The sequence below is a fragment of the Bidens hawaiensis genome, unplaced genomic scaffold (assembly GCF_021521415.1).
Source record: "Bidens hawaiensis isolate Kalapana, Puna unplaced genomic scaffold, B.hawaiensis_p1.1 tig00000284_1, whole genome shotgun sequence".
Classification (NCBI taxonomy): Eukaryota; Viridiplantae; Streptophyta; class Magnoliopsida; order Asterales; family Asteraceae; genus Bidens; species Bidens hawaiensis.
This window is the reverse complement of record NW_027491022.1, coordinates 4,148,407-4,160,280: the sequence shown is the minus strand read 5'-3', so window position 1 is coordinate 4,160,280 and position 11,874 is coordinate 4,148,407.

The following is an 11,874-nucleotide window of genomic DNA, read 5'->3' as shown; positions in this document are numbered from 1 at the left end:
TTAGTTCGGAAATTTTTTGTTTAGCATCTAAATGGTGACAACATTTTATGCTGAAATCAGATTGAAGTTTTGAAAAATCCTTTGGTTGTGCCTCTAGTTTTTCGTTTAAAGCTTTTTCAAGTTTCTTAAGGGTGAGATTTTCATGTTTTATTCCCTCCATTTCACTAAGGAGATTACTAATGTCAGTCTTATACAAATCTACCTTATTAATACAGGATTGAGAACACAGTTTAGAACTTACCTCGGATGATCTGGAAGAGGTGAAGGCCATGGATTCAAGAACTTACTCATACGGTCAACTGAGAACAATGAAAATTTGCCATAGAACACCAAACAGTAACTGAGAACATTGAAACTTGACTAAGAACAAGCAAAAATAGCCGAGAACATTGAAAGTTAACCGAAAATTTTGAACAGTGGCCGAGAACGTTAAAAGTTAACCGAAAACACCCAAAAGAATCCCGAGAACACAGATAGTTCGCTGAGAACGATCAAGGAATGCCCGAGAACAATCAAATCTACTAGAGAATCTTCAAAAATGGTCGAGAACGAGAAGAATCTTGATTTGGTAATCTTTGAAGATTGAGTCAAATCCCGAGAATTAAGGGATTTGATAAGTCAAGGATAAACCCGAATCCTCTCCAAAAATGTCTCAAACTATCCGAAGAACACGAAGAATATCTTTCTTCAAATTCCAGAATTCTTTAACCAAAACATAACCAAAAATCATCGGTAGAATCCTTGATATCACCTTAAACCGAGCCTAGAAAAGGTCTATAGGCTCTAATAAAATTGCAAGTCCCATGAGAGGATCTTTCAATGTGATATCAATGAACTCGTTGATTTAGCGGAAACTAATCAATGAGTCGATTCTATAACAACCAAAACAGTAAGAATGAACACGATGAACTAGCTTCAAAACACACATATATTATTATGTCGGGTGCTTAAGCCCTTAACAAACTTACACTGGTGATCGACCAACTTAGACGAACAACCCTACAATGAACTACATACATCGTATATATAGATATACAAACCTAGGCCCAAAACATACTAAAGCCCACCGAAATCTAAAGATTTCGGTTTACATATAATAACCCAACTAAGCCCAAAACTACAAAGCATAAACCAAAAAATATAGCCCAACAATATAACACGGATTAGGGATGAAAAAGATGTCACATGGCATAATACAAACTTCTAATTAAATGGATATGACTTGGAATAGGCTTGAAAGATGAAAAGATCAGTATTGGGGCTACCCTAAACCTCCGATCGCTTGAATGAGGTATGCATCCAAAATAAAATAAGTTTTGGGAAATTTACAATTTCGGTTCTCCTACACTGAAATTGTGGTGTCTTGTTATCAAAGTTAAATAAATTAACTTTCAAAAAGTACCACAAGACCCCTCAACATGAAAGATTAAAATCCCATCTATTATACAAACTTTTATATACGCTTAAGACGATTAACGAACATTTCTGAGCGCTACAAGCTTGCTCGTGTTCCATACTTAACCATTTTTGAGGAGATTGAAAAGATTCCAATCTTCTTTGTCAATTTTCTGACCCAACATGACTCATCAACAATAGGAATTGAAGCGGTTAATATAACACCTTATAATAGCTGGACTTGGTTAAAACATCCGATTGGTATCGACCAAGCCATGATTTGCAACCACTTTTGCCGTTGAGTAAACTTCCGGCCACGGAAATGCTTTTTGATGAAGAAGAAGAAATTGATGATTTTGTTACTCCAAATAGATCAACTGCAACTACAAATGAAGGGTATTCGGTACCCTAAGTGTTTTGTAAGTCTTTTTTGGCTTAGCGGAAAATGCAATGCTTGTTTTGTAACTCTCTTTCGCATTTAAGTTCATAGCGGGTAGTTAAACGAGTATGTTTTCGTTAAACTGGTTTGCTATCATACTAAGGCCATAATACTAATATGTTAGCTTATATTAAAGGTATATCACTTATAGATGCCCCCAGGATATATGGGTCATAGCCAGACCTGTTTGGTTATTCATTTGTTCGGTACGTAATAAGTGGCTAATTGTTTAATCAGTAAATACGTACTGAGGTGCACCTAGTTTTATCTCAAATGTCACAGTTATGTATCGCAATGGCTTGCTGATACATTGAAAGTGGGCAGTTCAATTAGGGATGGCAATGGGTCGGGTTTGGATCGGGTTTAGGTGTTCCCAAACCCATACCCTGTTATAAAAGTTCATCCCAAACCCGTCGGGTTTTAATCGAGTAATTACCCATCGGGTTTTGGGTTTTCCCGTCGGGTTTCGGGTTTCCTATCGGGTTTTGATAAAATACTCGTCGGGTATACCCAGCTCAAAACCCTTCGGGTTTCTACCGGGATTTTGACAAAATATAACTAATCGATTACCAAGATGGTTACCATAAAGGTAAAATATCTCAAATAATTGACATAAACAAGTTTCGACAAATAATATATTTGGAATATAGTATATGTATAATATAATAAGCCATATCGGGTACATCGGGTATATAATCAGGTAAATGAGTCTATGTTATCAGGTAATCGGGTCGGGTAATCGGGTATATTAGAAATCACAAACCCGTCCAAAACCCGTGAAAAATTTCAAAACTATTCCCAAACCCTAACGGGTCGGGTCTTATCCGTCCCATTTATGTCGGGTTTCGGGTTTTCCCATCGGGTTCGGGTTTCATTGCCATCCCTAGGTTCATTCCTTTTGCGGCCCTATTTTGATCTTTTTTTTTGTTTTCTCTAATGGACTGTTACAGACCCTGAATACCAGTCTAGCGGGCGAGGGACCTATCTGGCCTATAAACTGCACGCTAGTCGCCTATACAATTGATGTGAGACAAATCTCGTACCTTTCAATGATTTCTAACATTGTTATTATGGGACAACATTCACCTGTAAGGCTAAATATTATAAAACCCGACTTTATTATAATGGATGATAATTTAATTTCATAAACTCGAAAAAACTGTAATATGCCTATAAAACTTAAATGAATGTATAAAGGACCAAATGAAGACTAACAAACATAAATGAAATTTATTAAACAGTAAACTAGCGAGACAAATCTAATGGGCGATGGACCTATCCGGCCTATAAACCGCACGCTAGTCGCCTATACAATTGATGTGAGACAAGTCTCATACCTTTCAATGATTTCTAACATTGTTATTATGGGACAACATTCACTTTTAAGGCTAAATATCATAAAATCCAACTAAATTATAATGGATGATAATTTAATTTCATAGACTCGAATAAACTGTAATATGCCTACAAAACTTAAATGAATGTATAAACGACCAAACGAAAAGTAACAAACATAAACGAAATTTATTGAACAGTAAACTAACGAGACGTCTTCATGTTTGTCTGTTTAACTAAATGAACAAAAAGGCTTTTTCATGTTCGTTTGTTTATAAAATAAACAAACATAAACGAGTATCCCGCCCAACAGTTCACTAAAAGTTCAGTTCATTTACGTTAACGGCCTATGAGGCTTAAGCTTTGGTTTCGAACGGTTATTAGCTTGAAGATCATCATTGCTTAGGTTATGTTTGTTTTTGATTAAAAGGTCAGCAGGGTGCATATATCTACGGGCGCGCAGACATAAGCTTCTGAAGACTGTTTGTTTGTTTTTCAAAAAAAAAAAAATCTGAAAAATGCTTTTATAATCTTAAAGAATAAGCTATTGTTCAACTTCAGCACACTTCTTAACATCCTACCAACACTCAATGTCCAACACCACCACAACTAACCGTGCGCCACCATCGCCCACCGTCCGCCATCACCACCACCGACCACCAACCACCAACGTCCACCACCACCATCCACCACCACCGTCCTCCACCACCACCATCCACCACCCACCACCACCACCGTCCATCACCACCACCACCCATCGTCGGCCACAACCACTGTCCATTACCACCCCCCATCACACACCATCCGCCAGTACCACCACCGTCCACCACCCACCACCACCAACGCCGTCCATCACCACCACCCACCATCGGCCACAACCATCGTCCACTACCACCACCCACTATCCACCGTCCGCCATCACCACCTACCGTCGGCCACAACCATCATCCACTACCACAACCCACCGTCCGCCACCACCACCAACCACCACCCACTGTCCATCGCCACCACAACCGTCCATCACCACCACCCATCATCCACCACCACCGTTCATCGCCTACCACAATAGTTTGCCACCAATCGTCCACCACCACCCACTTTCATAGTTCGTACACCAACACCAATTATTTTAGCAATCTACAGACATTAAATTAGTTCTATCTATTGTTATATGTATGATAGGTAATTAATTTTCAGCTTATGCAGACAATATCCAGATTATAAAACAAACAATATTATTTTTCAGATTGCAGACCTTCAGACCACATATTCAGTTGTAGACATGAAATCAGATTGCAGACAGTTTTTGTCATAAAAAAATAAACAGCACCTCAGACACTGAGAAGATGTTGGATTTATAATCTTGGGAATTACTTTAGCAGCAGGGCTTGTTGAAGTTGTCTTAATTGGTGGTGGTTGTTTCACAAGAGAAATGGCCAAATCAGGATTTTCAGGACAAAGAACAAACCGAAAGTCTTAATCTTGGTGAAGTTCTTTTCGAATTCATGCTCGAAACTTTTCGATGAATCTGTTTAATATTCGAGCCGCGTACTGAATACCCTTCATTTGTAGTTGCAGTTGATCTATTTGGAGAAATGAAATCATGAATTTCTTCTTCTTCATCAAAAAGCATTTCCGGGGCCGGAAGTTTACTCAACGGCGGAAGTGGTTGCAAATGGTCATAATATGTTTCAGATTAAAACGGTGTCGGGTCGGAAAGAGTTTCAAATCAAAAGAGGTTGGTTTAAAAAACTATCTATTTGAAATTACTGTATATTTTAGCTTTGTTTCTTGATTTTCGCCACGATTACACACTTGCTACCTTTGCATGAAGTACACGTCTGCATTCAGGTTATTCGTGCACTAATATCAAGTGAATCACGTGCCGACGCTGATTATGCAGTTGATCTCAGGTTGCCCGCGCACCGCGCTAGCACCCAATTAGTTTTATTAAAAGCTCCAGCTAATCTACCAAATACCTAAATATATCTAAAAAGCTCCAACTACTCTACAAAACACCTAAATATATCTAAAAAGCTACAACTAACAGCTAACAGCTACCAGCTTCCAACTTTAAACTTCCAACTATTTTCACCAAACATACCCTTAGTGGGAATGTTTTAAGTGATCCGTGAAAATATTTTCGATTTTACAAACAAATAGTGTATTTTTCTAATTTTACAAGAAAATGGCCGAAAGGCACTCGTTTTGCACGCTATTCGTTATCCCTGATATATTTTTTGCGCCAAAAACTGAACCCAAAATAAATTTGGACTCGGCATTTCACGTACGGGCATGTAAATCGAGAAACTGGGCCAAATGGGCCTAAGGGGGGCCATTCCATTTCCGGCCGCCAAAGGGGTCCCCCCCCCCCCAAGCTTACTTTTCTTTTTACTAATATATGTAAGATATTTAGCACTTTTTTTCATAACATACCTACAATAAAAGCTTCTAGAAATTTAGTTGAAGATCGAACCCTAGGTAATCTTCATATTTTGATCATTAATACCTGATTTAAACATGTTTAATCATTCCTAAACATAGTTTGACTGCTAAAAATCATTCCTAACCATGCAAAAATCCTAAAATTGTCCATAAATATATTTTGATCATACACATGATTAGGAACCTATTTTGTTAAGTTTTTTTTGGCCATAAACACGGATTATGAGGTTTGAATCACGTTTTTACGGTTCAAAAGTTCGGTTTAAAGCCCTAGCCGACACCCTAAGTTCCAAGGCTGTTATGTTGATCATATATGCATGTTTTGTGATATAGTACCTTTCTCCACCTTACTTATAAGCCCAAGGATCTGGAAATTTGATTAAGAGGGCGAAAACGAACCAAAACCGCAAAGGTAATACCCAATTAATCGATTACGTGTTGTTTAGGGTTAGTTTGTGATGTGAATATTTTTTGCTTCTAAAATTATGCAGGAACGTCAGGGACAATATGAATGAGTCCCTGTCCAAATTTGGTAATTTTTTGACCATCTGAGAATATTTGACGAATTTATTACAGAATTAGGACGTTTATTTGGGAAACAGACTTAAAATACTTAGAAAATTCTAAAATTTTGTGGGGAACATAGATTTGGTATAATATGATAACATATGAAATTTTGGGGTCATTTGGAAAGCCTAGCTATGTTTTGTGGATTTGCGTTTATTCGGGTTTTAACAGTCGTTTTCGGCTCGAAAAGGTAATTTGGCAAGGTTGTTAAATTCCAGAAATTTTACAGGTTGTTTGGGAAGTATTTGGATCACTCTGGAATTTTTTGGAATTTTTTAGAAATCGCTTGGTATAAACGAACGGTTTACTTGCTAAATATAGCATATAAAATAAATTTTTATAAATTAATAAATCAGGAAATAATTCCAGAAATATTTTTATAAAAATATATATATTTTAATTAAAAAGTTTCTAAATTTTCATAATTTAATGATAAACTGATAATTAATGGTGCTAAATTGAAGATTAACAAATTCAAATTTGATAAAAACCGACAAGTTCGTGATTAACGAACCTGTTGGAATATTAGAACATCAATATTGATCAAAAATCATATTTTTTGATTAATTAAGTAAAAAACAAAATTTTTGTGAGAAATCCGGACAGGTTGGATAAATTGTGTGCATTTTCTTCAAATCAAACTGAATAAACGAAAAATAGCCCCGTAGCGAATCCAAGCCCCTAAACTGTGGTATTTCTTTATAACTTAATCTTTTTATCAACCAACACATTTACCCAAGTTTACATACTCATACCTGTTTTCTAAACGCATTAATGATCAACTTGGCCCAGTAGGTGAAACAGGTTACTGAGCCATGTTCGGTTTTAAGTATTAAACATTGAACAACATCACGATCTAAGCCCATTGACACTTTCTGGATGTAACAGCTATACCCAGATTAGATCTACAGCCCAATTTAGTATAGAGAATATAATAATATTAGAATATTAATATTATTATAATATTGATTATAGGAACTAGTGATTGCGAGTCAAACCAACCCCGAGCTGACGCTGTACCGAATACTGATTAAACCGTGAGTTTCATGACCCCACTTTCTGAACTGTTTTACAAACATTTAGGGGAGAAAATCATGTTTGCTTATATCTATATACATATATGAAACGTACGATGATGTGAATTATCTAAGTGCTAACATACGAAAGTCCCCACTAACACAGTGATTAACTTCGAGCCGGTTGCTTGTGATTAGTACTATTGGTTTGACAAACCTAGACGGGGCCAGAACAGTTTGCTGAGACCTTATCTCGTTTGCACATGTCCATAATTATACAAACAAGCTATGTAGTGTTAGGCATGGCTACTTGGGGCATGTTGTGGGCGAAAGGGGAGCCACAGTGGTTGATTGCGCGTGGGAAATGGAGGCACGCAGCATGTACAAACAATCCATGCTTCACTGTAACTTAGCATAATTACATCACATATACATATACATACATACAAGCGTATATACAAACTATGTCTTGTGATTACGCATACTTTTTTTCTTGAAACGCGTGAAAATACCAACTCTTGTAGTTGACCCATTTTAAACGTGCTTTTCAGGTGTGGTACCAAAATTGGAAAATCCTTGACGACGTGCTACCTGATACTGAATGTGGTCGATGCTATGTGAATAGACACAAGGGTATTAGTAACAAAGAGAATAGTTTAATGAACATATTTTGTTGTAACATCTAGTTTGTAAACAAAGATAGAACAATGTAATATATTATAAATTAGTTTGTAAAGTTCCTTTATAACCAATGTGGATGATATCAGAGGTGTCTGTTACATTTCCGTTTTACGCTTCCGCATTTGGCTAGTCGTGGTGTGACAGAAGTTGGTATCAAAGCCATTGGTTATAAAGGATTAGGTTATCCCTTAGGATACCTAAAATATAACCGTTGGCTCGATTATCTCTGGGGAAATAAATGATTATTTAATATTATATACTGATGGATGCCGGGATGAACTTGTAGGGCAAGTGAGTTATTGTGGTCTGGAATATAATAACAGACTTGCTTGTACGAGGGAATTCGGAGAGAAATCACGGGATGTACCGATAGGTAAAAATTGCAACATATGTATATAAAAGGTAATGTTAAGTATATATATATATATGTAACATACATACGTGCCATTCTGGAACAAGGTGTACGAATACGTGTACGTGCTGTACTGTCGATAATGGTAAATCATATTATAATGAATATATATTCGATTAAAATCTATATTGATTCTTATTATAATTAACATTAAATTTTAAAAAAACTAATATTATATTTTATTATAATTAATATAAAATTTGACCTAATTCATAAACCTCCCCTACACTAGTTAACACTAGCAATAAATATTATTCATATAAATAACCATTGTGCCGAGAAATGGCAAGGAGTAACGACTTGTACCGAAAGAGGAACCGATGATATCTAAGGAGGTGGAAGATCCGGAGATCGAGGAGGAGGATCCGGAAGAGGATCCGGAGAAGATCCGGAAGAGGACGAGGAGGAGATAATTGTTAGAGAACTACCCAGTAATGTGCTGAGCCCGACCTATCCGGTTATAGACGTGATAGTTACCCACCCAGGTCACCACGTAGAGGTCAGGACGAGGTTACCAGTCAATATCATTCACCCACTAGAGTAGCTAGATCACCTACTCCACCTATCCACCTGTCCCCGACGACTTTAGTTACACAACGAGCTAGCAGACCGCTTGTATTCGGGTAACCCCGATCGACCCTAGTCATTCACACCAAGATCTACTTATCATCGGGGGGAGCCTTCACACCCTAGGACAGGTGCCACACCCTCCCATTCATTGAGTGTGACTACCTCTAGCCCTGAACTCCCAGATATAGGAAACAGCTCTTGGATTGCTGTCCTAACTGAACATGTGACAGACCACTCGATAACCAAGCTAACATAAATTAGGGGAGGAGGGACGTGACCCAGTGTATATTGACACTACATCAGATGGTGAACTTACAGCAGTCTGATGCCTACCACCGCTAGTGTTTGGATAGGGTGACAGTCCAACTATGGAGCTGTTATTGGATGATTTCGGCGTTGATATTTTTATGTTTGTGGTTAGCGCATAGTTTGTATAGCTAGATGCAGTATGTTATGGATCTATATACGTAGTTTCTTGACACTCCATGTATGTATATAGTATTATGTATGCTGACATGGAGCAGGATTTTGATGTATTATTACAAGCACTAACCCTTACAGGGTTAAGTCTAACCGTCACATACTGACAGATTTTGATATACACATGCAAGCACTGGCCTTTATCAGGCTAAGTATATGTGCTACTTTGATACATATGTACAGTACAATATGTGAAATACCAGTATGTTGTTTGGTTTACTTGTACAATCATTATTGTGATCACTGTTATGTGATGGAATTCGTATTAATTGATTTGTATTGGATTATCATTATAGAATGACCCCAAAGAAAGCAAACCCTATGACTGAGGTGGAGATAGCTGAGATGATTGCTTGGCAAATGCAAGCAGTGATCCCACTTATTGTAACACAAGTAACTCCCGGTGTAAATGCAAACTTACAAACAAATCAACCGCCAAACAATATGTCGCCCTAACTAACACTAATACTGTCACAAATAATATTCCCCCACCTAATACAAATGCCACTCCCAATACAAACAATCCCCCACTAGATACAAATGTTATCAATAATAACAATCCCACTCTAAATACAAATCCCATGGGTAACAATAATCCTCCACCGAACCCAGACAATAACCATAACAACCCTAATCACCCACGGAGAGAATATTCAATCAAACACTTTATGGCTTGTAAACCGATAGACTTCTGGGGAACCAAAGGGCCAAACAGGTTGATTAAATGGATTTAAAAGACCGAACTGTCATCAATATCAGTAATTGTCCACCCGAATGCATAGTCAAGTATGTTGCCTCTACATCTACTGATCACACCTTAATGTGGTGGAACACTACGGTACAAATAAAAGGACAGGATACAGTTAATCGCATGAATTGGACAGAACTCAAAACACTGATGTTGGAACATTTTAGCCCAAAGAACAAAATCCAAAGGTCAGAACATGAACTCTGGAGCCTGGAAATGAGATGAGCGAACCATTTGGGATATTAAAACCGCTTCAACAAACTGGCTCTCTTAGTACCATGGTTAGTAACTCATGAAGCTAAGCGCATTGAACTTTATATATGGGGTTTAGCCCCATAAGTGAGGATTTTGGTGAATTCTGTTGATCACACATCATTTAAGAATGCCGTGACTCAAGCTGGCATTGTAACTTTTGACTTGATAAGAAGCAGAGTATTGAGAATGGACGGGGAATCATCATGTATAAAATGAACGAATTATGGAATGAGATCACAAAGGAGACAAGTGGGTAAACGTGCATGCCCGATGATACAAAATTATGTTATGAGTAGTGTTGATGTGAAACGAGATAGGTACAAGGGACCCTGGCCAAAGTGTGATAAATGCAATTTTCATCATGTGGGTGATTGCAGACCATTAGTATCTCAGAAGTGTGGAAGGACTGGGCACAATGGTTGCTCCAATTGCAGATTAGTATGGAGATTGTAAACCAACCAACTCAAACACCTCAACCCTGTCGTCCACAACCACTTAGACCTCAACCAATTCGTCAGCAACCCATTAAACAAAACCCAACCGTAGTAAACCACTATGCTTGTTTTGAACGTGGTAGCACAAAGCACTTTAGAAGGAACTGCCCCAAGCTGAATCAAGGAGCAGTTGCGAGACAGAACCAAGCATCAACTTCAAGTGTGCCTAGAGGACGTAGTAACACGTACAGTCGTAGTTATGGTCAATTTGCTTCTGTACTATTTGATACGGGTGCTGATAGAAGCTTTGTTTCCAACAACTTTTTATCCGTGGGAAATATGTCGGTTAGTAAACTAACAAATCCCTATGCTATAGAACTCGCTAATAGTAACTCTATATCTGTCAACTAGATAGTCTAAAACAGTTCCATTATTCTAAATGACCACTCATTCCTTATTGACCTAATTCCAGTAGAGTTAGGAAGCTTCGATGTAATTGTTGGCATGGATTGGTTAACCAAGTATAAAGCGGAGATTGTGTATAATGATAAGATAGTTAAAATTCCCCTTTCAGATGGTAGGACGATTATGGTACAGGGAGAAAAGTCTACTTCAATATTACCTCTCGTGTCTCATCTCAAGGTATTGAAGTGTTTACGCCAAGGGTGTATGGCGTTTCTGGCAAACGTAACCGTAGAGAACCCCGATGAAAAACACATAGAAGATATCCCCGTAGTACGTGAATACCCCGATGTCTTTCCCGACGAACTACCGGATTACCACTGACCTGACAAGTCGAATTCAATATTGACCTAATCCCGGGATCAGCCCCCATTACCAAGACACCTTATCGATTGGCATCCTCTAAAATGCAAGAATTATCAAGCCAATTACAGGAATTATTAGATAAGGGTTTCATATGTCCTAGATATTCTCCTTGGGGAGCACCGGTGTCGGTTGTAAAGAAGAAAGATCGAAGCTTTAGAATGTGTATTGATTACCAGGAATTAAACAAAGTAACCATCAAAAACCGATATCCTCTCCCACGAATAGATGATTTATTTGACCAACTTCAAGGGGCAAATTACTTCTCAAAA